Source organism: Dendropsophus ebraccatus, chromosome 5, assembly GCF_027789765.1.
Source record: "Dendropsophus ebraccatus isolate aDenEbr1 chromosome 5, aDenEbr1.pat, whole genome shotgun sequence".
NCBI lineage: Eukaryota > Metazoa > Chordata > Amphibia > Anura > Hylidae > Dendropsophus > Dendropsophus ebraccatus.
The window spans coordinates 136,077,753-136,102,964 of record NC_091458.1 but is presented as its reverse complement, the minus strand read 5'-3'; the positions used below and the strand labels follow the sequence as shown (position 1 = coordinate 136,102,964).

The window sequence follows — 25,212 nt, the reverse complement described above, 5'->3', positions numbered from 1 at the left end:
CGTTACGTCCGATAATCACTTAGTGTAATAGAAGAAAACGATCAGCCAATATTGTGCATGTCGGCTGATCGTTGTCTTCTATTACACAAAGCGATTATCGATTATCAAGGTCTTTAAACTGACTGAAAACACAAACTATCAGCCTTGCAACGATCTGCTGCCATAGTTCTGTGTAATAGGAGTGGCAGCAGCAGACCGCCGATATCTCCTATGGGCCGCCCAGATCTAACGATCGCCCGGGCAGCCTCCCGCCCCCCCTGCACGAGGGTGCCTTAGCGCTCATTCACACGTCTGCACAATACTGTCTGTGCACGGACAGTATTCTGCAGACCGGACCTCCTGGCATGAAATGATTGATGATGATGATGATGATGATGATGTCCGTGCGTTACCTAGCAGCCCATAGTAAATGTAAATCACTTTATATGTTAATATATGCTAATTTTGAAAACAAAATGGCACCTATACAACATGGGGCACTATGGGAATTATTTATAAAAAGCAGAATTACAGAGATGTGGAGGTGTCTTCCTAATAACCAGTTTACGCTTTTGCTTTCTTACACTGACAGCTGGAAGCGGGTTGCTATGAGCAATGTCTTCACACTTAAAACCTGATGTATTAAGCATGAAATGAGGTTCTTTCCCATCTGTCCATGACAGAAAAAATAATATTCTGCTATAGACATTTGCTATGCTCTCTCCATCACAGCTCACAAATCAAGAGATAGCAGAGAGGATCCTGGCCTATCTAACCAGGCAAACAGATTACACAAGGCAGTCTTCCAAAGAAATTCTCTGCTTCAAGGTGACAGACTGCATGCACAATAACCATTAACAGTGGGAGGCCCTGACACAGAAACAGGCATATGCCACCATACTGTATGGGAAAGTGGAAAAATACCTGCAGATCAGGTCCGGTAGTGGCTGCTCTGTCTGAATGACAATGTCCATCACTGCTGAATGAATAATCTCCGCTCAGAAGATCAGATCAGTGACAGGAAGTTTTTGGATTCCGGAACCCTATGGGGGGCATCTGTAATTCCACACAGCTCAAGATACGTATCCGGAAACTGTGCGGAATTCCACATGTATCGCTTGGAAGCGTGGGCCAGCGCCAGCACCCAAGCAAGTATCGCCAGTTGCTGACGCCGGCCCTTTAAGGTCCTGTTCCCACTGCGGAAAACAGATGGAAATTCCGAGCGGAATTCCCCTGGTGGAATCGCCCTAATAGGGTGTATTCAGTCGGGATGAGCGCTAAGGCACAGCGGGGCACGGGGCTGCAGGGGCTGAATGACAAGATGGATAAGGAGAACAGAGGGGACAAGAGGAGGTGTCGGAGTGCTCACCCTGAACAGGAACAAGCGGCCGGGGTGAGCGCTGAGGTGCAGAGGGGATCGCAGGGGCACACAGAAGACGGAAAGAGGTGCAGGAGCTCTAACCCCAATGGGACCGGGTGGTGGGGTGAGTGCTCCTGTACGGGACCGGGCGGCGGGGTACGGAGCCGCAGGGGGTCATAGAGCATAGGAGGGCACGGGCAGCGTCTTGGAAGGAGGTGCAGCGGGGTGAGCGGCAGATAAGCATCGCTCACCCCCCTGCACGGGACCGGGCGGGAGACAAGCAGAGAGGGATGGAGGCAGCATGGGGAGGGAGAGAGCACTGCACTTCTACATAGACGTCTATACTTCTACATGTGCCCCCTGCTGGACCCTGCCGGAAGACATGCACTTGAGACGTGACGTCTAGAGATGAGCGAACCTCCAGCATGCTCGAGTCGATCTGAACCCGAACTTTCGGCATTTGATTAGTGGTGGCTGCTGAAGTTGGATAAAGCCCTAAGGCTATGTGGAAAACATGGATATAGTCATTGGCTGGATCCATGTTTTCCAGACAACCTTAGAGCTTTATCCAAGTTCAGCAGCCCCAGCTTATCAAATGCCAAACGTTCGGGTTCGGATCGACTCGAACCCGAACCCGGTTCGCTCATCTCTAGTGACGTCACATTTTTTTGAGGAAGTAAGCCTGCCGGATCTACTCAATTGAGGGAAATAGCAATGTGCATTTCCCATAAATAGTGTATATTAGTGATTTGTATAACTTTCCATATGTAATAAAATATAAAAAAAAAATACATTTTGCCCGGAGTACCCCTTTAAGCCTCCATACTGTATACCTTCCTCCCCCATCTGTAGTTCTTCCCCTATACTATATGCATCCTCCTCTGCAGTACGGCCCCCTCATACTGTAAACCTACCTCCCCCCTCAGTAATTGTTCCCTATAGTGTATACCTCCTCACTCTGCAGTGTCAGGGATCTGGTTAGCCGATACCATAACGTATGATATAAAATCAGGAATGAAAACTGCAAAACTTTATGACTTTTCTACACAGGTGTAAAGGGTAAGTTTTGCAGTTTTCATTCCTGATTTTATATCATGCGTTATGGTGCTTGTTCCAGTAAAAAGTGATCTTTTATCATCTGGATATTGTACTACCTGGGCTGCACGGCTGCAGCGGCAAAGCCCCGCCCACATTGACACAGTAGGCCATGCTCCTCCGTGATGTCATCTGCTCATAAGCCCCGCCTAAAGGTCTAGGTCCCACCCCCTCTAGGACATCATGGAGGGGTGGGGCCTACAGTGGCAATGTGGGCGGGGCTAAGTGGGGCTGTGGCCGTGAAATCCAACCTAGGTAGCACAATCCAGATGATAAAAGATGACTTTTTACTGGAAAAAGCACCATGATGTATTATATAAAATCAGGTATGAAAACTGCAACATTTACCCTTTAATGCAAAAAGGGGGTGACAGTGTCATTTTAAAGAGGATGTACCTGATGGTACATCCTCTTTAAGTGATACATCTCACCTATCATGATATAACAGTACGGCACAGGACAGGAAAGAGTTAAAGAGTTAGAGCAGCAGTTCCCCCATGTGCAGTGCTATTATATTCATTATCTATTTCTATTATAGTTCTTCACTGTGTAGGTTCCACATCTAGTTTTGGCTTACAAAGCCACAAGTTATAAATGCCTACGACAGTATGTCAATTAGTCCACTTTACACAAGGAAAGTGACGAATGTTTGCTGTCCACCTCTTTGCCACTTTCACTTCTTACGTATCCGAGCAGTAGTTAAAGGTAATGTATCACCTAGTGCCAGCTACCGAAACAGATTCTTTTTTTCTAATTTGTTTATTTACTCTTTTTACACTATTATGGGGGCTGCCATCTTACCTGAGCTTTTTTAACAGCATTTAGACCAGCTTAAGCCCTCTGGCTCTTGCAAAACTACAATTCCCATCATGCTTGGACAGCCAAAGCGAAGCTTTGGCTGTCCAGGCATGATTGGAATTGTAGTTTTGCAACAGCTGGAGGGCTGAAAGTTCCCCATCCCTGATCTAGAGACATGGGGGTAGATTTATAAAACATAGTGTAAAGTGAAACTGTCTCAGTTGCCCCTAGCAACCAATCAGATTCCACCTCTCATTCCTCACAGACTCTTTGGAAAATGAAAGGTGGAATCTGATTGGTTGCTAGGGGCAACTGAGACAGTTTCACTTTACAACATGTTTAATAAATCTCCCCCATGCTTTACAGCAAGCCCCATGACCCACAGACACAATAGACAGGGCTTGTTCCATTAAAGGGGTTATCCAGCGCTACAAAAATATGGTTACTTTTCCCCCTCTTTTGTCTCCAGTTCAGGTGTGGTTTGCAATTAAGCTCCATTTACTTCAATGGAACTGAGTTTGAAACACCACCCAAACTGGAGACAAGAGAGGAGGAAAAGTGGCCATGTTTTTGTAGCGCTGGATAACCCCTTTAAGATGAATGAGAAAGGGCTTCTGGGTTTGCTCAGTGACCTTTATAGAGGTTGATGGTCAGTTGTGCACAACAGCTAATGTGGGCACCTCTGTTATTCATATACCTGTGTTCCCTTCCAGTTAATTAGCAGGGCATTGCTATGAAATGATCATCATTTTACATTTTATTGAATGTTGTCACTAGAGATGAGCACGCTTGAGTACAATTGTTTGGCATTTGAATACCGCTGGCGGAAAAAGTTGGATCCATGTTCTCCAGGCAGCATCTAATATTCAAATGGGGAACAATCAGGCTGGAGCATGCTCGAGTTGCGCTCATCTCTAGGTTGGCGCGTTAAGAAGTTTAGCAGCAATTTTTCAAATTTTCAAGAAGATTTCTACATCAAATGTTTTAAGGGGCACTTAATTTTTAGGGTGCGTTCACACCTACAGGATCCGCAGCAGATTCGATGGTGCAGATTTGATGCGGTGTTCAGTTATTTAAATGAAATCTGCTGCGGATCTGCAGCAGAAAATCAGCTGCGGATTCGGTAAGTGTGAACGTACCCTTAAAGGGCCAGTATGTAAGAAACCCCCATAATCACCCTCTTAAAATAAAAAATTGCACCCCTCAAAGTATTCAAAAATGACACTGAGGAAGTTTGTTAACCCTTTTAGTGTTTCACAGCAAAGTGGAGACAGAATTTAACCTCTTAACATCGGTAGACGTATAGGGGTGTATGAAGTGAGATCAGGAGCTGAGCCTGCTCCATACACAGCTGGTGTCAGCTGCTTTCAGCAACAAACCCGCTCTGCTAATGATAGACATCCGCAATAGCAATGCTGTCTGGTATTTAACCTTTTAAAACTGACAGCGCCAATTAAACAGTTGTGCTGTACACTGTTGGTGTTATAGGGGTAAAATCGTCTCCCCGTGACAAAGTAGCTAAGCCACTGTCACAGCAGCCCAAGGCCTTCTGAAGGCCTCCGTGTCTGCTGCGAATAACATGCTTATATGGTTCGTCATTGGCATGGCAAAAGAAAAAAAAAAAAAATCTGAAAAATAAATTCAATGCACTGTCTAGTTGCCATGGTCAATAGTGACTGTAGCATCTAAAGTGTTTGGTAGTAGTAGAGGGGGCTCCTCCCTGTGCCAGAAGTGCCGCCTAGTAGGTTGCTTGTCAGTAAGACACTAACAGGCAGTAATGCACACTATTTGTACTGTATGGTGAACAGTAAATGAATAGGTAATTGATATAATATTGCTGGGAGTCTGACCACTGGTACTGCCACAATTCTGTCAACGAGTCCTGTCCTCTGTTTGATGTGAGTTGTGGTCATCGGTGCTTTACTCAACATCAATGAGGTCCGATAAAGGGTCAATAGAGCAGCAGTGCAGTCATAATCCCGGCTCATTTTATACAAAGGACCTGGATGAGTTACAAGAATCATGGCGGTGCGGTACCAGTGGTCAGACCACAGCAGTATTACATTCCTCACAAAACCTGTGGATAAGTGATTTGTGTCTTGCGGCACTACCCATTTACTATACAGTCTTAGGCTGGGTTCACACTATGTATATTTCAGGCTGTATTTGGTCCTCATGTCAGGTCCTCATAGCAACCAAAACCAGGAGTGGATTGAAAACCCAGAAAGGATCTGTTCACACAATGTTGAAATTGAGTGGATGTCCGCCATATAACGGTAAATAACTTCCATTATTTCAATATAACAGCCGTTGTTTTAAAATAACAGCAAATATTTGCCATTAAATGACGGCCATCCACTCAATTACAACATTATGTGAACATAGCCTTTCTGTGTTTTCAATCCACTCCTTGTTTTGGTTGCTATACAGCCTCACAAATACAGCCTCAAATATACGTAGTGTGAACCCAGCCTTAAACTATGTTCACACACAGTATTATTGCTCAGTATTTTGCAACCAAAACCAGGAGTGGATTGAAAACACAGAAAGGCTATGTTCACACACTGCTAAAATTGAGTGGATGGCCGCCATATAAAGGTAAATAACTGGACGTTATTTTAAAACAATGGCCACTGTTTTGAAATAACGGTAATTACTTGCTATTAAATGATGGCCATCCACTCAATTTCAGCAGTGTGTGAACATAGCCTCTCTGTTTTGGTTGCAAAATATTGAACGAAAATACTGTGTGTAAACATAGCCAAAAGGGTTGAGATTTTTATTTTAGGCCATAATCACCTAATCCTTTTCTACAATATAGTAGAATAAATTATTTTAAAGGGAACCAATCACTAGAAAAATGTGACTATCAATAAATACGTTGGTATACAGCCCCCAGCACTGTTTCAAGCCATATAATAATCATTATGAGCGTTACTTATAAGGCCCGAAGCAGCGCTTTGTAAATGTTCGGCGCCATATGTAAATCCTACCTATGTAGACATCAGGCGGTCCTCGGCAGCTAACTAGTCACAGCTGGCAGGAATCATCTTCGGTAATCACACCTCCCAGGGAGTGTCAGCCAATAGCAGCTTTAACATCACAGAGGGACCACCCCTAAGTGCCGAAGCCCCCAGGCGTTCCCTGCCTGCTGTGACTAGTTAGCAGCAGAGGACCAACCCCTATGCCTACATAGGTAGGATTTACAAAGTTGCGTTTTTGGGCCATATAAGTAATGCTCATATGGCTTGAAACAGCGCCAGGGACTGTATACCAATGTATTGATAGATGGCATGCAGTACGTTTTTCTAGTGATTGTTTCCTTTAACACATGAAATGGGCTTGTCAGGACAATGATTTTTTTTTAACTGAGATCATAACCCGGGCAAATACACTTTAATAAGGGTATAAACCCACACACCGTATATGCAGCGTATTTACTGCTGCGATACGCAGCAAATACGCAGCAAACACGCAGCAAATACGCAGCAAAAACGCAGCAGATTATATCTAAATAACTGAACACAGCATCAAATCTGTACCAACAAATCTGCTGCGTATTTGCTGCGTATTTGTTGCGTATCTGCTGTGTATACGGTGTGTGGGTTTGTACCCTAAAAAAACAAATGTGAGTAATGAACATCCGATGGCGCTCACCACTTATCCGAACGCCTCCTTTATTGTGGTAAAACATGCAGCGCCAGATGGGGGAACGCACCCACTCTCCTTGGCCAAGGAGAGTGGTGTGTCCTCCCATCTGACATTGCATGTTTGACCCTAATAAAAGAGGCATTTGGATAAGTGGTGAGTGCCATCCATGTTTATTACTCTGTTGCATTTGGAATCCTACTAGCTACCCGTGTCACGATTGAGCACCCTGGATTAATGTTCCATTTTCTATTACAGCCTTCTAAGTCATGGGTCTCCAAACTGCGGCCCTCCAGCTGTTGCAAAACTACATTTCCCATCATGCCTGGACAGCCAAAACCAAAGGTTTAGCTGTCCAGGCATGATGGGAGTTGTGGTTTCGCAAGAGCTGGAGGGCCGCAGTTTGGAGACCCATGTTAAGTGGTGCCGGAGAAGGTGTGGTTTTTTTTTTGTGGAAGTGGACACATTCAAACGTCTGTATGGAAGGAATAATTCTGTGTTTATATACTTCTGATTTGCTATTTATGGAGAATTATGTAGATATTTTGTATCAATCTCAGTGTGTTCACCAAGTGGGAAGAACTTGGTTATAGGGGGGCAGGGAGGGCAAGTGCCACTGGTGCTGACCCTGGCCCTATCTGTACACGATCATAATAGGGAGCATATACAGTTAAAGGGGTTATCCAGCGCTACAAAAACATGGTCACTTTCTTCCGGAGACAGCACCGCTCTTGTCTCCGTTTTGGGTGCAGGTTTTGTGACTAAGTTCCATTGAAGTGAATGGAGCTTAATTGCAAACCACCCCTGAACTGGAAACAAGAGCGGTGCTGTCTCTGGAAGTGGCCATGTTTTTGTAATGCTGGATAAGCCCTTAAAATGTGGCTCTGTGATTGACCGGGCCGGGAGCCGTTGGCACACAACCCTGTCAATCATTCTTGTGGCTGGTGGCAGCATTATACCTCCGGCCACAAGAGGCCACTCCCTCCCCTGGCATTGTGGTACAAAGAGTGAAGGAGAATCCAGAGGAGGACACCACCGCAGCAGCAGGTAAGTATGACTTTTTTTTTTTTAGTTTTTTTTTTTTTTATTCCTCTGGCCAGGAATCCTCATCAGTGTCTCCTGACAATAAAAAAAATCAGCCACAGAAATGTGAATTGGGGTCTTTGTAAATTCCCCCAATGCCTTCTTTGTTCCACTACACAAACAGTTATAAGGTTAGCTGAAGTATAAAGCAATACCTATTTTTGAAATAATGTAAACCTACATCCATTCAAGAAACGACTGACCTTCCCCAGCAATGCAGGATCTGTTCCTTACAGGGTCAGTACAGAACACTGAGTGATCCATAGTCTGGTCTTTTTATTACATTGGCACATTAGGCAGATGCATAGAGCTATATCATTTCTAGGGGCAGTAAAGCAATGTATGTATGTAATGTTTGTAAATTATTTTGTCGTCATTGTCTTCTAAGTGCTGTGCACGGCCTGATATCCGGTGGTCACATCTGCCCGTAATGATTGGACACAAGGCATACCGCCGCTGATGCTGCAAAGTGATTAGTGCCAAAAGACTCTAATCTTTGTGCTTCACTGACCCCCATTTTCCATAGCACTGCCACCGCAGAGGTACAATAGGGGTCTACAAAGCATCTACATACAACCACTTCTCTAATTTCCCCCAATTATGAACGGAGCATTTGGTCAGTGGGCAAAATAATATTTGGCGGCAGAACTGGCAGAAGACTTCCATTAATAGTAGCATTAGGCTCTCCCTATACATCTATGGCCAGCGTCTGATCCATTGGTGGAGGTCTGTGCTGGAGACAGGCATGTCACCTCCTCCCTGTGTGTGATGGGAATTCATTACCGGCTGGCTGATCTCGGATTATCCCAGGGTCTGGTACAGCTGTTCAGCACAGCTGGCATGTGCGGAGGATCTCTGGACACCAAACTCAGCAGATGTGACCCCTCAGGGAGAGAGGGGGTTCCTGGGGGAGCCCATGCAGCCAGCTTCCCCCTTTGGTAGGTGTTGCACAAGAGACTGGGCAGCGAATCACCCAGTTAACCCCTGAGATGCCCCTGTGTATAGGAGCGGGCACCATGTAGCGGTGATGATGATGGAGACCATTGGCGGTGCCGCTCCACATGAAGTCCTAGCCATGGACCCAGCAAAGACTTTGACCAGCAGGATGCCATATGCCCCCATGCCAGGGAAGCCCTTGTGCTGGGTATTGCCCAGTCTGCTATGCTATATTACATAATTGACGTTATATAATGTTACACATCTGCAATGGACGCTTCTCCATAGTATATATATATATATACACAGTATACATATATGCATCAATGGGGACCTAGAGAGAAGGGCTGAGGGCAGAACTTCCCTTACACACAGGAAAGCAGGCACAGCTTATCCCGGCCCCGTCACTCACACGGTTAACCCGTGCAGCTGGGTGCCATCCCTTCCCCGGCCGTACCTCACCTTATTCCTGTGTCCTGTCCTCGGGTCACGATGTAATCTTCCAGCGCCCCGGGCTCTGCACTTGGATGGAGCAGCGGCTAGGCTCGGCTGTGGCCGCCCTCGGTCGGGGTGACAGGCTGCTTTTGCACCGGTTGTCGTGACTCCCAGGTGAGCGCGTCCGGTAGGGCAGCCCCGGTATCTCTGACTGTGTGTATCTCCCTGGAGCAGCTGAGCGGATTGTACAGCTTACAGAGCAGCCGGGAGCCGGCGCTGCCCACTGCAGAGTAGGAGGGGTGCTTCTCCTCCAGTAAATAGTAGCAAGGTCATAGACACAGGCTTTACCAATTCACTACACTTCATTGAGAATATAAAAATTTTACCCAAGACAGTGAATCCGATAGTAAAGACATGGAAACGATAAACTAGGGTAATGCTATAAATTAAAGGAAATGTACCCCCCTGTGCGGGGAATGGTTGAGTCCTGTTCTCAGCACAAACTGAATGAGGCTTCAGAAAGCTCAGACAATGATGCGCAGATAACGTTCTCCTCACACAGGACCCGCCAGCTACATAGCGGCCGTGCGCACGTTCACACTGAGCGTTACACGGGGAAAAACGTCTGCTTATACTGCATTCAATGATATAACCTATAGCTGGCAACTTTTATCAAATGACCCTGTCACATTGGAAAGGCAGCCCAATCTGAAGCGTATTGCTGTGGAGCAGGAGGGGCTGGGCAGACTCCTGTATAGTTCTATGGGAAAAGTTCCAGGATAACTTGTCATTTAGTCATATAAACCTCTGCTCTGTCTAAGTAGTCAAGTGGGTGGGCCTAGTCAGGGATTGACAGCTGTACATGCACACTTACAGCTGTCAGTCACTAAGACCGTCCACCTGACTACTTGCCCTCTTGCTCCTCTTGTTCTCCTCTTCACATAGTTTGCCATATGGTTAAGCTGACACGCTACCTATATTCTTCAAGTCAGTACGATTGCAGCGATACCCAATGTACATAACTTTTATTTCGTTTTACTACAAAAAAAAAATTAAAACTTAAAAATAAATAAAGGTGTTTAAAATTGACAACCACCGATCTCAGGCAAGCTGAAACGCCTCATAGGGGTCTCAGACTGCACCATGGACCACCAATGAAGGTAATCCAGGCCATTTAAATGCCACTGTCAGTTTTGACAGCAGCATTTAAATGGTTAAAGGGGTTATCCAGCGCTACAAAAACATGGCCACTTTCCCCCCTACAGTTGTCTCCAGTTCAGGTGCAGTTTCCAATTAAGCTCCATTTACTTAAATGGAACTGAGTTTCAAAACCCCACCCAAACTGGAGACAACAGTAGGGGGAAAGTGGCCATGTTTTTGTAGCGCTGGATAACCCCTTTAAATAGCTGGCATGGAGGATCTCTCTGTGATGGCCATTGCACCCACTAAGTTGTGTTGCAAACATTTCTATGAATGTCCCATGTATCTGAAAGAGGGTTGCAGAAATCCATGCACCTGCTGCTGCAAAAAAAAAAAAAGCCTATTCACATGTACAAGACATTATAGAGAACTGTCTAAAAAAACATGAAAAACAGACATAGGTCTCCACAATGGCTAGCTCTATCCACTAGCTGGGGCCTACATCCCTGATCTTGTGTCGCTCGGTGCCCACAGACAGCATTAGTTCATATGCGTGGGCATAGGGACTGTCTCTTTAAGACCCCACAACTGAGTACCCAAGTTCACTGTTGCCACCTGCAAGGTCCGAGTCAAGTCAGGTATCTAAGAGTATTCAGAAACTTAGGGTCATGTTACATGGCCTGATCAGTAATGTAAACGAGCGCTCAACTGCCAGATCGGCGCTTGCTTCTTGAGCCTATTACATGGGTCCAATATCGTGCAGCAAAAGCTATCTATCTATCTATCTATATATATATCATTAGCGATGTTCGTGCACCCCTTGCTGTAAAAGTGTAAAATAATAAAGTTTAGACATATCTGACCATGCTCCCCGGTGGTTCTCCCTGGCAGGGGCGTAGCTAATGTCTCTTGGGCCCTGGTGCAAGAGGTCAACTTGGGCCCCCTCTTCCTCGATGCTATTGATGTGTGTGTATATATATATATATATATCTATATAAAGACCGATATTACCAATAATACCAGTATATAGTAAATATTATAACTATAAATATTACCATACTGTTACTAACCAAATCCTGTATACTGACCCCAATATTGCCAATAATACCAGTGTAAAAGGGACAAATATTACCGCCACACCACAACCACTACCATCACCACCATATTGTTACTGACCAAATCCAGTATACTAAATCCAATAAAACACAGTACCAAATAAGTAACAAATAATTCCACCACATATTGACTATCACCACCGCTGCTACTGAATATTACCACCACATATTGACTTACACCACTGCTGCTATTGATTAATACCACTAAATACTGACTAACACCACCGCTGCTACTTATACCACCACATACTAACTAATGCCACCGCTGCTACTGACTAATACCACCACATACTAACACCACCGCTGCTACTGAATAAATCCACTGTACACAGATCACTATCACCTCATCCAGTCATACATAGGCAGACCCAGCTCTACACAGGTTCTGTACACCATATACATTACAATGCAGGTATATCAAATCACTCAAAGGGGACGTCTTCTTTGATCAGAGTTTTTACCTTTTCATCGTCTTTTTGATCCGTTCTGAGCCATTATGAGAACTTCTCTGAGCCACGAATTCACAGAATCTGCCAGACATATTAGGCTCCTCACTCTGGCACCATCCTCATCTCTCTACAAACTGCACATCTGTAATGGCCCCTTTACACCCTCATTTAGTGAGTAGGCTGACTCTATGTGACCCCCTTATAGTATATGCATCCCTCTGTGCATGCCCTATTGTATACACCCCCCGTGTAGTCCCTCTTATATAAGGCCCCTCAATGTTTCCCCCTTATAGATAGCCCCCATGTTGTCTCCCTTATAGGTGCCCCCCCTGTGTTGTTCCTCTTATAGATGGCCCCCCTGTGTTGTCCCTCTAATAGATACCCCCATGTTATCTCCCTCATAGATGCCCTTATGTATCCACCTCATAGACGCCCCCATGTATCCCATTCATAGATGCCCCCCATGATATCCCCTCATAGATGCCCCCAATGTATCCCCCTCATAGATGCCCCCCATGACATCCCCCTCATAGATGGCCCTATGTATCCCCCTCATAGATGCCCCTATGTATCCCACTCATAGATGCCCCCATGATATTTCCCTCATAGATGGCTCTATGTATCCCACTCATAGATGCCCCCCATCTATGCAAAGCACATAGCACAAATAAAAAAACCTGACAACTCGCTGCCCCGTCGTGGCTCTTTTCCCCTGCAGTCCAGTCTGGCGGGCTGAGGCGAGGCTCCCCGGTCGCATCACCGGCAGCACACGCACCAGTGATCCCTGTGTCCATCAGGGCTGTTACTTTCGGCACAGGGAGCACGTATTAGCGACGCTCCCTGTGCCGGAAGTACTTCCCCGTCGCACACAGGGATCACTGGTTGCCGGGGATGGGGCCGGACGGAGGCGGGGAGTCGCGCGTCAGCCGGTGGCCAGACTGGACTCCCTTTTGTGATCACAAGCTAAACACTGCTTGCGGTCACAAGAGGGAGTGGGAGGGGGGCAGTGCAATGGCAAGCGGGGGCCTCAAGGGCCCCTTCTTGGTAGCGGCCCGGTAGCTACACCACTACTCCCTGGTATCTTCCTGTCTTCTGTCCACAGCCGCCACGAGAACTGCAGCGCCTCTGAGGTGACAGGTAGCTCAGCCAATCACTGGCTGTAGTCTGCTGTTACTGCAGAAGACTGAAAGATACCAGGGAGCGGACAGAAGCATCGGGGAGGTTGCACAGGTATGTATAAACTTTATTACTTTTTTATAGTCGGCAATCAGCAATCGGCCGTGCATCACTATTGATTCAAATCACTATTATGTCAGCGTCATTACTGAGCTCAGACAATCGCGGCTGAGCAGCTGATGACGCGGCAGAGGGCGGCCGGCATGTGGGACGGATGGAGCGGTTCGGCTGGCCTCCCGAAGATGACATCATTGTCACAAGATGGCGGACGGGGGTCGACACGAATGAGGTGAGTATAGTGCATCACACTTCCGGGTCTAGAGTGGGTGGGGGGAAACACGGGGAAGGGGGCCATTCACTAACATCACATACATTACAAAGTTGTATAACTTTGTAATGTGTGTTATTTAGTGAATAGTTTTGAAACGCCGCACTACCCCTTTAAATACCAGATTTGGCTCCAATATGTGTGGAAGGGGTATTAAAACCCCCCATCCACTTGTATTTTACTGTAAATAGTAGTGATAATTCTTCAATGTCTTAATTCCTCCTATTAGTGACAGCTACAGAGCACCCACTTACAGCGCCAAGCAGCGTGTCACCGTAAATACTGCCAGCTGTCTGATCCATGACTGTTTCTAGGTAATTTGGCCAACAGGGTGAATCTCAGCAGCTCCCCCTCCCTCAACCGCCATTCAAGTAATGCTGACAACATTAATAATAATATAGGAATGTTACAGAATTACATCGATTATTATTAGCTAATATATAAACTTACTGTAAGGTTAAAAAAAGGAAAGGGTTAACACACTATAGCATATAGGTCCAGAGCATTTTTCCATCTCCGCCATTAGGTAAGTACCCCCTGTACATGTGGAGGAGGTCCCACCATATGTAGTTTTTCCCTATTACCCATGTCTGCCCCATATATATTTTCCGCCAGTGTCTAGGTAAGGTCTCCCCTGTAGCCAATTTCCCCAATTTTTATCTAGTTCCCACCTATAGGATAGGGGATATCAAGCTAAAAAAAAATACATATTTTTTTAAATCAACTGGTGTCAGAAAGTTATATATATTTTTAATTTTCTTCCCCTAAAAACCATCTAGCCTTCCAGTACTTATCAGCTGCTGTATGTCCTGCAGGAAATGGTGTATTCTTTCCAGTCTGACACAGTGATATCTGCTGCTTACTTTGGACAGTTCCTGACATGGACAGAGGTGGCAGCAGATATTACTGTGTCAGACTGGAAAGAATACACCACTTCCTGCTGAACATACAGCAGCTAATTAGTACTGTAAGACTTGAGATTTTTTTTTTTTTTTATAGAAATAAATTACAAATTTCTGGCACCAGTTTATTTGAAATATTTTTTTTCTAGAGTTCCTCTTTAGTACTGTGGGCTATTTTACATTAAAACAACTAGACAACCCCTTCTGTACAGTCAATGCAGTTTCTCCATTGATCAACTAATCGGGTGATCAGTGATTTCCAGTCTGGGAAATGTAGTTTTACCCATACTGCTTGTCTTTACTCTATTTATTTTATTTATATTACTCTTTGGCAGCCCTTTTCATGTACAATGAAATCAGATTGTCAGCAGTCTCCTTCATGTTAACAAATCTGCCGTATACCAGTGGATTTTAAACTGAGTGACAGGAAATGCTGGGAATTGTAGTCTACAGAAATGTTGGGAGGTATGGACGCTGTGGCAGCTGTCAGGCCCTCATATCGAAACCATGTCCCGGTACGTCCTGGGAAACTCCGCCCCCGATGCGGGAAGCCCCGCCCCCTGACGGCGTGAGTGATGTCACTCATGCCCAGCAGGGAGATCAGTCGCTGGGGAACCAGAGGAATCATACAGGTGAGGTGAGTATAGATTTTTTTTTTTGTTTTAAATACAGATGAAGGGGCAGGAGAATGATGAAGGAGGTAGTAGCATGGTGATGAGGGGTAAGAGGATGAGAGGGGTACTACTCTGCTGATGAAGGAGGTAGTAGTATGGTGATGAGGGGCAAAAGGATGAGAGGGTACTACTCTGATGATGGAGGGGGTAGTAGTATGATGGGGTAAGAGGATAATGGAGGAGGTAGTAGCATGGTGATGAGGGGCAAGAGGATGAGAGGGGTACTACTATGATGATGGAAGGGCAGGAGGATGAAGGGGGGTAGTAGTATGATGGGGTAGGAGGATAATGGAGGGGTAGTAGTATGATGGAGGGGCAGGAGGATGAAGGGGTAGTAGTATGATGATAAAGGGGTAGTAGTATGATCTTGGAGGTGCAGGAGGATGAAGGGGTAGTCAGGCCCAGACTGGCCATAGGGCATCTCTGTCAGATGCCAGAGGGGCCGACCCCCTCCTGGCCGGTCGAAACCCCCTACATGCCCGTCTGGCTACTTCCTCCCCCCGGACGGACATGTAGGGGGTCGGGGGGAGGTTGATGGGTCGGCCTGGGTGCAGCTTTGGGGTCAGGGTCAGCTTCCGTATCACACAGGCTGGAAGCTCACAGCTGCAGCCCCATGGTGCCCGAACTACTCTCCTGTTCGGCACCACCAGTGACATCACATGTTTGCTGCCGAGCAGGAGAGAAGTTCGTGTACCACTGGGCTGCAGCTGTAAGCTTCCGGTCTGTGTGATACAGGCTGTCAGTGCCGGAAGCTCACCCCAGCCCGAAGCTGCATGGGGGACACCAGCCCAGCCTGGTCCCCGGCTGCTCCCCCTGCCCCCCAGATTTTCTCCGTCACCCTATCTTCTCTCCCTGCCACCCCAGCTGCCCCCCATATGCTCCCCCTGCCTGTCACCCCAGCTGCCCCCTCCAGCTGCTCCCCCTGGTCACCCCATCTTTTTCCCCTGCCCCCCCCCTTCTTCCCCTGCTCCCCCCCCCCCCAGCTTCTCCCTCGACCCCTGCCACCCCTAGCTGCTCCCCCTGTCCCTGTTACCCTAGCTGCTCCCCCTGTCACCCCCAGCTGCCCCTATTAGTGCTGTTCTGGGGTCACTTTCCTACACTGAGCCCCCACAGGACTATGTATTCTTATATGCCACAAAGCATCCAGTGTATAATGCACCTAGGACCCAACTACAACAGCTGCAGGCACTACAACTCCCAGCATTTACTGACAGTCTGCAGCCCTCAGGATATGCTGGGAGTTGTAGTACAGTAGTACAATCCTCTGATAACTGCCGCGGTAGAGAGATGTATTGCTGGACCTTCAGGGCTGATGGTTGTCACCCACACATTGCAGCCACCAGGAGCCTCTGCACACAATGATTTATTAAAGGGTTGTCCTCTTAGAAACTACAACTCCCAGCATACCCTGAGAGCTGTATAAATGGAGGGTATTCTGAGTTTTATTTCGAGTGCGTCAGCATGTCGTTCTGCATGTCGTGTCTCACTGGTTCTATATTGGTGAGCCCCAAGGATAATTTCCCCTGGTGGGCCCCAGGTACCCCAGTCCGACACTGGGAAGTCTGATTTGCCCATAGCAACCAATCACAGCTCACCTCTCATATCTTAACAAGCTGCTATTAAAATAAAACTGAGCTTTGATTGGTTGCTATGGGCTGCTGTATAGTTGCCAATCACAGATTAACCAATCACAGTTTAGCTTTTATTTTACCAGAGTAAATTGAGAAAGGAAAGCTGAGCTGTGATTGGTTGCTATGGGCCTCATCAAACCATATTATTTTGTGTTCTCAGTGTGGCCTAACCATAAGCTGTTTGCTTGGGCACAAGTGTGTTTAGTGACCTCTGCAGTAAAGCACATTGCCAGTCATTATTGGGTTAATGCTTCAGATGTGTTTACCTGCAGTAACCATGGCAACCGTGCACTGTGATGACAAGCGCTTATGTCATAAAGACGGCTCCATAAAGCAATGCACCACGCCCTGATCAGTGCCATCTTGAATGCGCCAGAGGACCTTGAGCTTGACCACTTTACTCCCCCCTACCCTTGATGTAATTTGGAGGTTCTAGCAGGGGAAAAGGGGTGGTCTGTTTTAGACTACCCCTTCATCAAATCTCCACCCTCTTGAGAAGTGGACCTGGATCTGTGAAGGAGAAGAGATACATCCGTCTAGCCATCAATAAGGTGACAGATATTGCAGCCAGATCTCTCTCACATCCAGTTTATTATATTTGTAGTATGGTATTACCCTCTAAGCCCAGGGGAGGGGCAACTCTCCAGCCATGGCTCCCTCGAGGTTTCCCCCACAGGCAGGGCCGGACTGGGACTTAAAATCAGCCCTGGCAGTCAAACCCCAGCAGCCCACACACCATATCATGGATAGCCGTGTAAAATACGCGCTGGAGCAAATTCTGCTTCATTTAGCCGTGTCCCCACTACTCCCTTAAACATGTGAACCCACCATCAGCACCTAAAAGTAATGATATAACATAATCTGCTGTGGATTTGATGCGGCATATTTATGCATTCATTTCAACTGATTAAATCAGAAGCATCAAATCCACATTGGATTAGTTATGAACGTGCCCTTAAAGGGAACCTGTGGGGTCTATACCAGGTGAACAGCTGTAGATCCCAGCGTACAGGTCACGGACTGGACCTTTTAGTCCAGTGTAAACCTCTATAATCATTCTTTTCATTACCAGCTGAGGTGTCACCTTCTACCCCCGTCCCTTCCAGCTCTGGCTGATGGACGTATAGGCTGCTGCTGCTGCTGTTGTGAACCTTTAGTTGGAAATGAAAAGGACAATTATATAAGTTTAGACTGGACTAAAGGTCCTGTCAGTGATATCTCCCTCACATCTGTCTGCTCAGATTTACAGCCCTAGACCTGGTACGGACCTCACAGATTCCCCTTATAGGAGGAAAACATGACCACCTTCTTCCAGAAACAGCGCCACACTCTTCTTCAGTTTGTGTGAGGTATTGCAGCTCATCTGTCTATCTATCTATCTATATATGTAGGGCCCCAGGACAAATTTTAGGATATATAATGGTAACATAGGTAAGAATTTTCTGTGCATGATAATACTGTCATAGTTAATAACACCAGTAAGCAGTTATTATCACCATACAGTACACATTACTGCCATTCTGTTATTAAGCAAACCCACCAATATTGCCAATACTACCAGTATATAAATGACAAATAATATCACCACACCATGACTAATACCGCTACACTGTGACTGAATACAATCCACTATATACAACACTAATATTGCCAATACTACCAGAATACTCAGGACAAGTAATACCATCACACCATGCCCACTGCCCTTAGCATACGGTGACTGGATAATACCACTATACCATCACACCATGCCCACTACCCTCACCATACAGTGACTGGATAATACCACTATACCATCACACCATGCCCACTACCCTCACCATACAGTGACTGGATAATACCACTATACCATCACACCATGCCCACTACCCTCAGCATACAGTGACTGGATAATACCACTATACCATCACACCATGCCCACTACCCTCAGCATACAGTGACTGGATAATACCACTATACCATCACACCATGCCCACTGCCCTTAGCATACGGTGACTGGATAATACCACTATACCATCACACCATGCCCACTACCCTCACCATACAGTGACTGGATAATACCACTATACCATCACACCATGCCCACTACCCTCACCATACAGTGACTGGATAATACCACTATACCATCACACCATGCCCACTACCCTCACCATACAGTGACTGGATAATACCACTATACCATCACACCATGCCCACTACCCTCAGCATACAGTGACTGGATAATACCACTATACCATCACACCATGCCCACTACCCTCCGCATACAGTGACTGGATAATACCACTATACCATCACACCATGCTCACTACCCTCACCATACAGTGACTGGATAATACCACTATACCATCACACCATGCCCACTACCCTCACCATACAGTGACTGGATAATACCACTATACCATCACACCATGCCCACTACCCTCACCATACAGTGACTGGATAATACCACTATACCATCACACCATGCCCACTACCCTCACCATACAGTGACTGGATAATACCACTATACCATCACACCATGCCCACTACCCTCACCATACAGTGACTGGATAAGACCACTATACCATCACACCATGCCCACTACCCTCAGCATACAGTGAATGGATAATACCACTATACCATCACACCATGCCCACTACCCTCACCATACAGTGACTGGATAAGACCACTATACTGGCACCAAATAACAGCCACTATATAAAGACCAATATTCTCCCAAAGCAGTGACCATAGAACACAGGTGTTACACTCCGTCCCTCCAGCTGTTACATCACTACAATCCCCATCATGACTGGACAGCTAAAGCATGACGGGAATTGTAGTTTTGCAACACAAGGAGGGCCGGAGTTTGACACCCCTGATACCAAGGTAGATCCCAGCTGTGTAAAGGTTCTGCAGACCTTATAAGTGATTATAGTGCAGTTACATCCTGTGACTCACAGTAGGCGTCTTCTCTGTATGAAGAGACGTCCACTTTTTCTTCTCCATCTATCTCCGGCCATCATGAAGGCTTCTCTGGCCATGACTCCTCTCCACGGGATCTGACAGACAGACATATTAGGCTTCATGCTCCAGCAACATCCTCATCTATACATCCCTCCATATAGAATACCCCCCCCCCCTGCTGTACATCTTTCCATATAGAATAGCCCCATTGCTCTACACATACATCCCTCTCATATAGAATAGCCCCCCTGCTGTACATGTACATCCCCCATATAGAATAACCTCCCCTGTGCAATCCCCCCTATATAGAATAGCCCCCCCTGTGCATCCCCTCCATATAGAATAGCTCCCCTGTGCAATCCCCCCATATAGAATAGCCCCCCTGTGCAATCCCCCCATATAGAATAGCCCCCCTGCATAATAGCCCCCACTGTGCAATCCTCCCCATATAGAATAACCTCCCTGTGCAATCCCCCCATATAGAATAGCACCCCTGCATAATAGCCCCCCCCCCCCCGTGCAATCCCCCATATAGAATAGCACCCCTGCATAATAGCCCCCCCTGTGCAATCCCCCCATATAGAATAGCCCCCCTGCATAATAGCCCCCTGTGCAATTCCCCCATATAGAATAGCCCCCCTGTGCAATCCCCACATATAGAATAGCCCCCCTGCATAATAGCCCCCCTGTGCAATCCTCCCCATATAGAATAGCCCCCCTGTGCATCCCCCCATATAGAATAGCACCCCTGTGCAATCCCCCCATATAGAATAGCCCCCCTGTGCAATTCCCCCATATAGAATAGCCCCCCTGTGCAATCCCCCCATATAGAATAGCCCCCCCTGTGCAACTCCCCACATATAGAATAGCCTTCCCGCATAATAGCCCCCTGTGCAATCCCCTACATATAGAATAGTCCCCCCTGCATAATAGCCCCCCTGTGCAATCCTCCCCATATAGAATAACCTCCCTGTGCAATCCCCCCCATATAGAATAGCACCCCCCCCCCTGTGCATCCCACCCATATAGAATAGCCCCCCCTGTGCAATCCTCCCCATTCCCATAAAAAATAGCCCCCCTGCATCCCCTCCCCATATATAGAGTAGCCCCCCTGCCGCTGTGTGGCCACATGTGAAGTAATTAAAAAAAAAAAAAAAAACACTCACCTCACATCGTTCTTCTTCACATCGCAGCTTCTTCCTCCGGATCTTTGGTGCACAGCAGCTTCTTCCTGCTGCAGCAGCCGGCGGCCCCTCTCCACTCTACTCCCAGGTCCTCAGCGGCGCGTCAGGGAAGTGACGTCAGCCGCTGGGGGCCTGGCAGAGGTGGCTGCAGACGTGCCTGCGCAAGGCACGTCTGCGGCCTCAGCACTTGGGGGGGGGGGGAATTAGCCGGCCTGGAAGAGACTGAGGGAATAGCGCGGCGGCCGGTCGCGCTATTCTCTCAGTCTTAACCACCGCAGAGGGCCGGCCGCAGGCAGCACATTACCCCCAGCCCAGCCTACCCCTGAGCGCGCGGTCCGGGGGGCGGGACGGAGACACGCCACTGCAGCCCGCACCTTTCAGCACGGCTGGCCCGCTCCTGACATGCTCCTCTTATCCAATCAACGAGGGGCCGCAGCGGCCCCACGCTCCTGCTCCACGTTGATTGGATTGGTGGAGCATGTCAGGAGCCGGTGGGAAGAGAGAAGCGGGCTGCAGTGACGGGAGTGGGCCGCAGCGATTTTTTTTATTTTTTATTATGCAGCCCGGGCGGCCCACGGACTGGTAATCCGGCCAGCCCAGCGGGCATTTGCCCGGCTTGCCAGATTACCAGTCCGGGCCTGCCCACAGGGGTTTTTTCCTCGCCTGAGTGCTGGAGGGTGACTCTTCGTGAGTCGGGGGTCTGCCATTTTCAGTGTCATGTAATTTTAAATAAAATTGGGCCCCTTTGACACCTGATTACAATGTGTTGTGTATTTATTTTGCATTCTTTGGTTTAACTTATTATGCTTGGGAGTTAGGGGATCCATCACATATAGCAGAGACATAAAGCTGGACATCTGCCTGCTACACAGATCTATCACCTGCACAATGAGCGCAAGTAGGATGGAGCAGTGGATGGTAGAACTTCTGCATGTAAATGTGTATCCCTGGATTAAAGGCACACTCAAATCTTGAAGAAAAAACCTGAATTGCAAGGTTTATGCCTACATCTGCAAGGTTTGTCAAAAGTTTTTTTTCAAGTGACAGGGTCACAGCAATAATAGCTTATCATAGCAACACGAACACCACCATAAATATACATTATATATACACAACCCAATGGCTCTTGTGTGTGTGTGTGGGCAGCATCAGGGGCAAGGCAAAGTATTACGACCCCCCACCCCCACCACACACACACCCACACCCATACATCCAGGTGTGAGCTAGGTAGCTGCCCCTCCCCCTGAAAAATCCACAGGATAGGGGATATCAAGCTGATTGGTGGGGGGTCCCAGGGGTCACGAGAATGTGGGGAACGTGTCCCCCTCAAATAAACAGTAGGGGCAGTGCTCCATTAATTCTCTATATGTCTTGTTATCCTTATCCTGTGAATAACTTTGGGAGAGGGGTATGTTCTCATGTACTATATGGCTGGACCCAGTCTAGGCGTTTTTCAGAAAGATGGCATATGGCATTTTTAGGGTTCAGAAATGCAGAGACCAGATGTTATCTGATAGTCGATGGGGGAAAAGCGAAACACAATACCCATAGGACATTTTTCTGCTATGGCGTTTTTTTGTTTAGTGAAATCATAGCAGGCTGTGTGTTTGGTGTTTTGCCACAGACTTCTATGGGGGGATATTGTCATGTCTATATGAAAATTTGTGTTTTTTTCCCCAGTTCTTCAACTGTACTGAAGAAAATACCCCACAGGAGATCAAACACTAATAGTACTTTACACTAAAATGAGAACATGGCAGAAAATGTGCAACAGTCATTGGTTCAGATTTGTAGTGAATTCAGTAGAATTAAATGGGTACTCCGTCGAATTTTTTTTATTTCAAATCAACTGGTGTCCTAAAGTTATAAAGAATTGTATTTCACTTTTATTAAAAACAAAAATAAAATAAAATTCTTATCAGCTATTGTATGTCCTGCAGGAAGTGGTGTACTCTGTTCAGTCTGACACAGAGTCTGTCCACTGTGTCAGGCTGGGTTCACACACAGTATATTTCAGGCAGTATTGTGGTCCTCATAGCAACCAAAACCAGGAGTGGATTAAAAACACAGAAAGGCTCTGTTCACACAATGGTGAAATTGAGTGGATGGCCGCCATATAACGGTAAAGAACTGCCATTATTTCAATACAACAGCTGTTGTTTTAAGATAACAGCAAATATTTGCCATTAAATGGCGGCCATCCACTCAATTACAACATTATGTGAACGGAGACTTTCTGTGTTTTTAATCCACTCCTGGTTTTGGTTGCTATGAGGACCAAATACTGCCTGAAATATACTGTGTGTGAACCCAGCCTCAGCCTGGAAAGAATACAGCACTTCCTGCAGGACACACAGCAGTTGATAAGTACTGGATGACTTTTAAATAGAAGTAATTCACAGATCTATATAACTTGTAGACACCAGTTGGTTTGAGAAGTAAAAATTTTTTTGTTTTTTTTTGCCAGAGTACCTTTTAAATTAAATGAAAGAGTCAATTAGCTTGACAGTGTAAAAATGGACCATATTAAGGTCTCGTTCACACCACGTTTTTACTCTTTTCGCTCCCTGACAGATAACTTCCCACATAGTTATGATGGAGGCCACTTTATACCATCTGTTATACATAGACTCCCAAAATTCATACTGCAAAACCTCCCACTCTTGCTTTTTTGTCCCCCAGGGGGATTTCAAATTAATTTTATTAAGAAAATCCTCCAGCGCTCCGTCATTCTCTATGAGCGTGCGCCGGGCTGCAGCGGCTGAGATCTCCGTGACCCGACCGGATCCAGAAGCGGGACCCGGCGGGATCAGGTGAGATCTCCGTGACCCGACCAGATCCAGAAGCGGGACCCGGCGGGATCAGGTGAGTATAGGGGGCTGTAGCGGGGGGTCGGGAGCCTGTCACCCCGGCACGGGAGGTGACAGGTTCCCTTTAAATCACTCCCCTTTTCCTATTTTATAAATAAAAATAAATAAACATATTTGGTATGGCCGCTTGTGTATTCTCCCGAACTATTAAATTATCACATTCCTGATCATGCACGGTAAACAGCGTAAGTGCAAAAGAAAATGCCAAAGTGCAAAATTGCGCATTTTTGGTCACATCAAATCCCGAAAAATTGTAATAAAAAGCCATCAAAAAGCTGCATATACACAAGCAAGCTACCGTTAGAAAGTATGGATCATGGCGATCAGGGTGAATGAAGTAAAAACAACCCCACACAATAAAAAAAAAATGCATTTTATTTTACTTTTACAACGTAAATAATTTTTTCCTCGTTTCACAGCATATTTTATGTAAAAAAAATAGGAGAAAAAATGTAGATGACAAAATGCACGTGCTATGGCCTTTTGAACATGAAGAGAAAAAAAACATAGCATGAAAACGAAAATTGACTTGGTCTTTAAGGAAGCGCTACGAGGACTCTGGAACGCATAAGTATACTTTTGTTATTATGTTTCTGCCTGCCTGAGATTTGTCAGTTTAATGGGACTTCTTTCAAGAAACTTTAGGCTAGGTTCATACTGCGTTTTTGCAATCCGTTTTTTTTCATCCGTTTTTTTGCAAAAATGGATGAAAAAAAACGGATGCATTTGTGTGCATCCCTTTTGATCTGTTTTTCCACTGACTTCCATTGTAAAAAAAACGTATCAAAACGGATCCGTTTTTTTAACGGACACAAAATTAGTGTCAGCTATGTTTTTGTGTCCGTCAAAAAAAGACGGATCCGTTTTGATCAGTTTTTTTCTACAATGGAAGTCAATGGAAAAACGGATCAAAACGGATGCACACAAATGCATCCATTTTTTTTTGCAAAAAACTGATGAAAAAAACGGGTTGCAAAAATGCAGTGTAAACCTTGCCTTATATGACACCCTATACTGTTTGCATAGAGTGACTGACAAGTTACTAGCAGTGAGCTAGCATCTCTGGTCACATACACAGCTTTGTGCAAAGTCACTATAGTAATGTGAAAGGTTTGGCACTGGTTATGTCTGGTATATTTAACTAGAATTAACCCTGGTGGGCCCAAGGTACCCCAGTCCGATACCAGAAGCCGAAGCCAGAAATGGATCTGAAAAGAGGAGAAATCTCTGTATTTACTTTATAACCTGTTCTCTGTTTATAGTCTGTTCCTGGCTTTGGCTTCAAAAATCTGTCAGATAAATCTCTGTGTGTACAAGGACTCTAAGGCTACACATGTACTTGCCAGCGTAAACATGGCAGTATATAAACCGCAAATGATGTATTCCCCCCCAAACACTTTTGAGAAAAGGTGCCTGGCAGTATGGGGAGGTAATAGAAGTTTTTTTTCTTTGGTGTTTTTTGC

General features: G+C 46.2%; 1 protein-coding gene across 4 annotated transcripts in view; it reads right to left on the bottom strand.

Annotated features, from left to right (window-relative positions):
- HPCA (hippocalcin) overlaps positions 1–25,212 on the bottom strand; it is a 55,523-nt gene that overhangs the window by 10,759 nt on the left and 19,552 nt on the right. The window contains exon 1 of one of the 4 annotated variants that reach the window (XM_069971374.1): positions 9,357–9,913. The exons of 2 other annotated variants lie outside the window; for them this stretch is intronic. The gene's annotated coding sequence lies outside the window, so the exon portion shown is untranslated. Of the gene's footprint in view, positions 1–9,356; positions 9,914–25,212 lie in introns of those variants that run through there. One more of the 4 variants, XM_069971373.1, reaches the window with a different exon arrangement.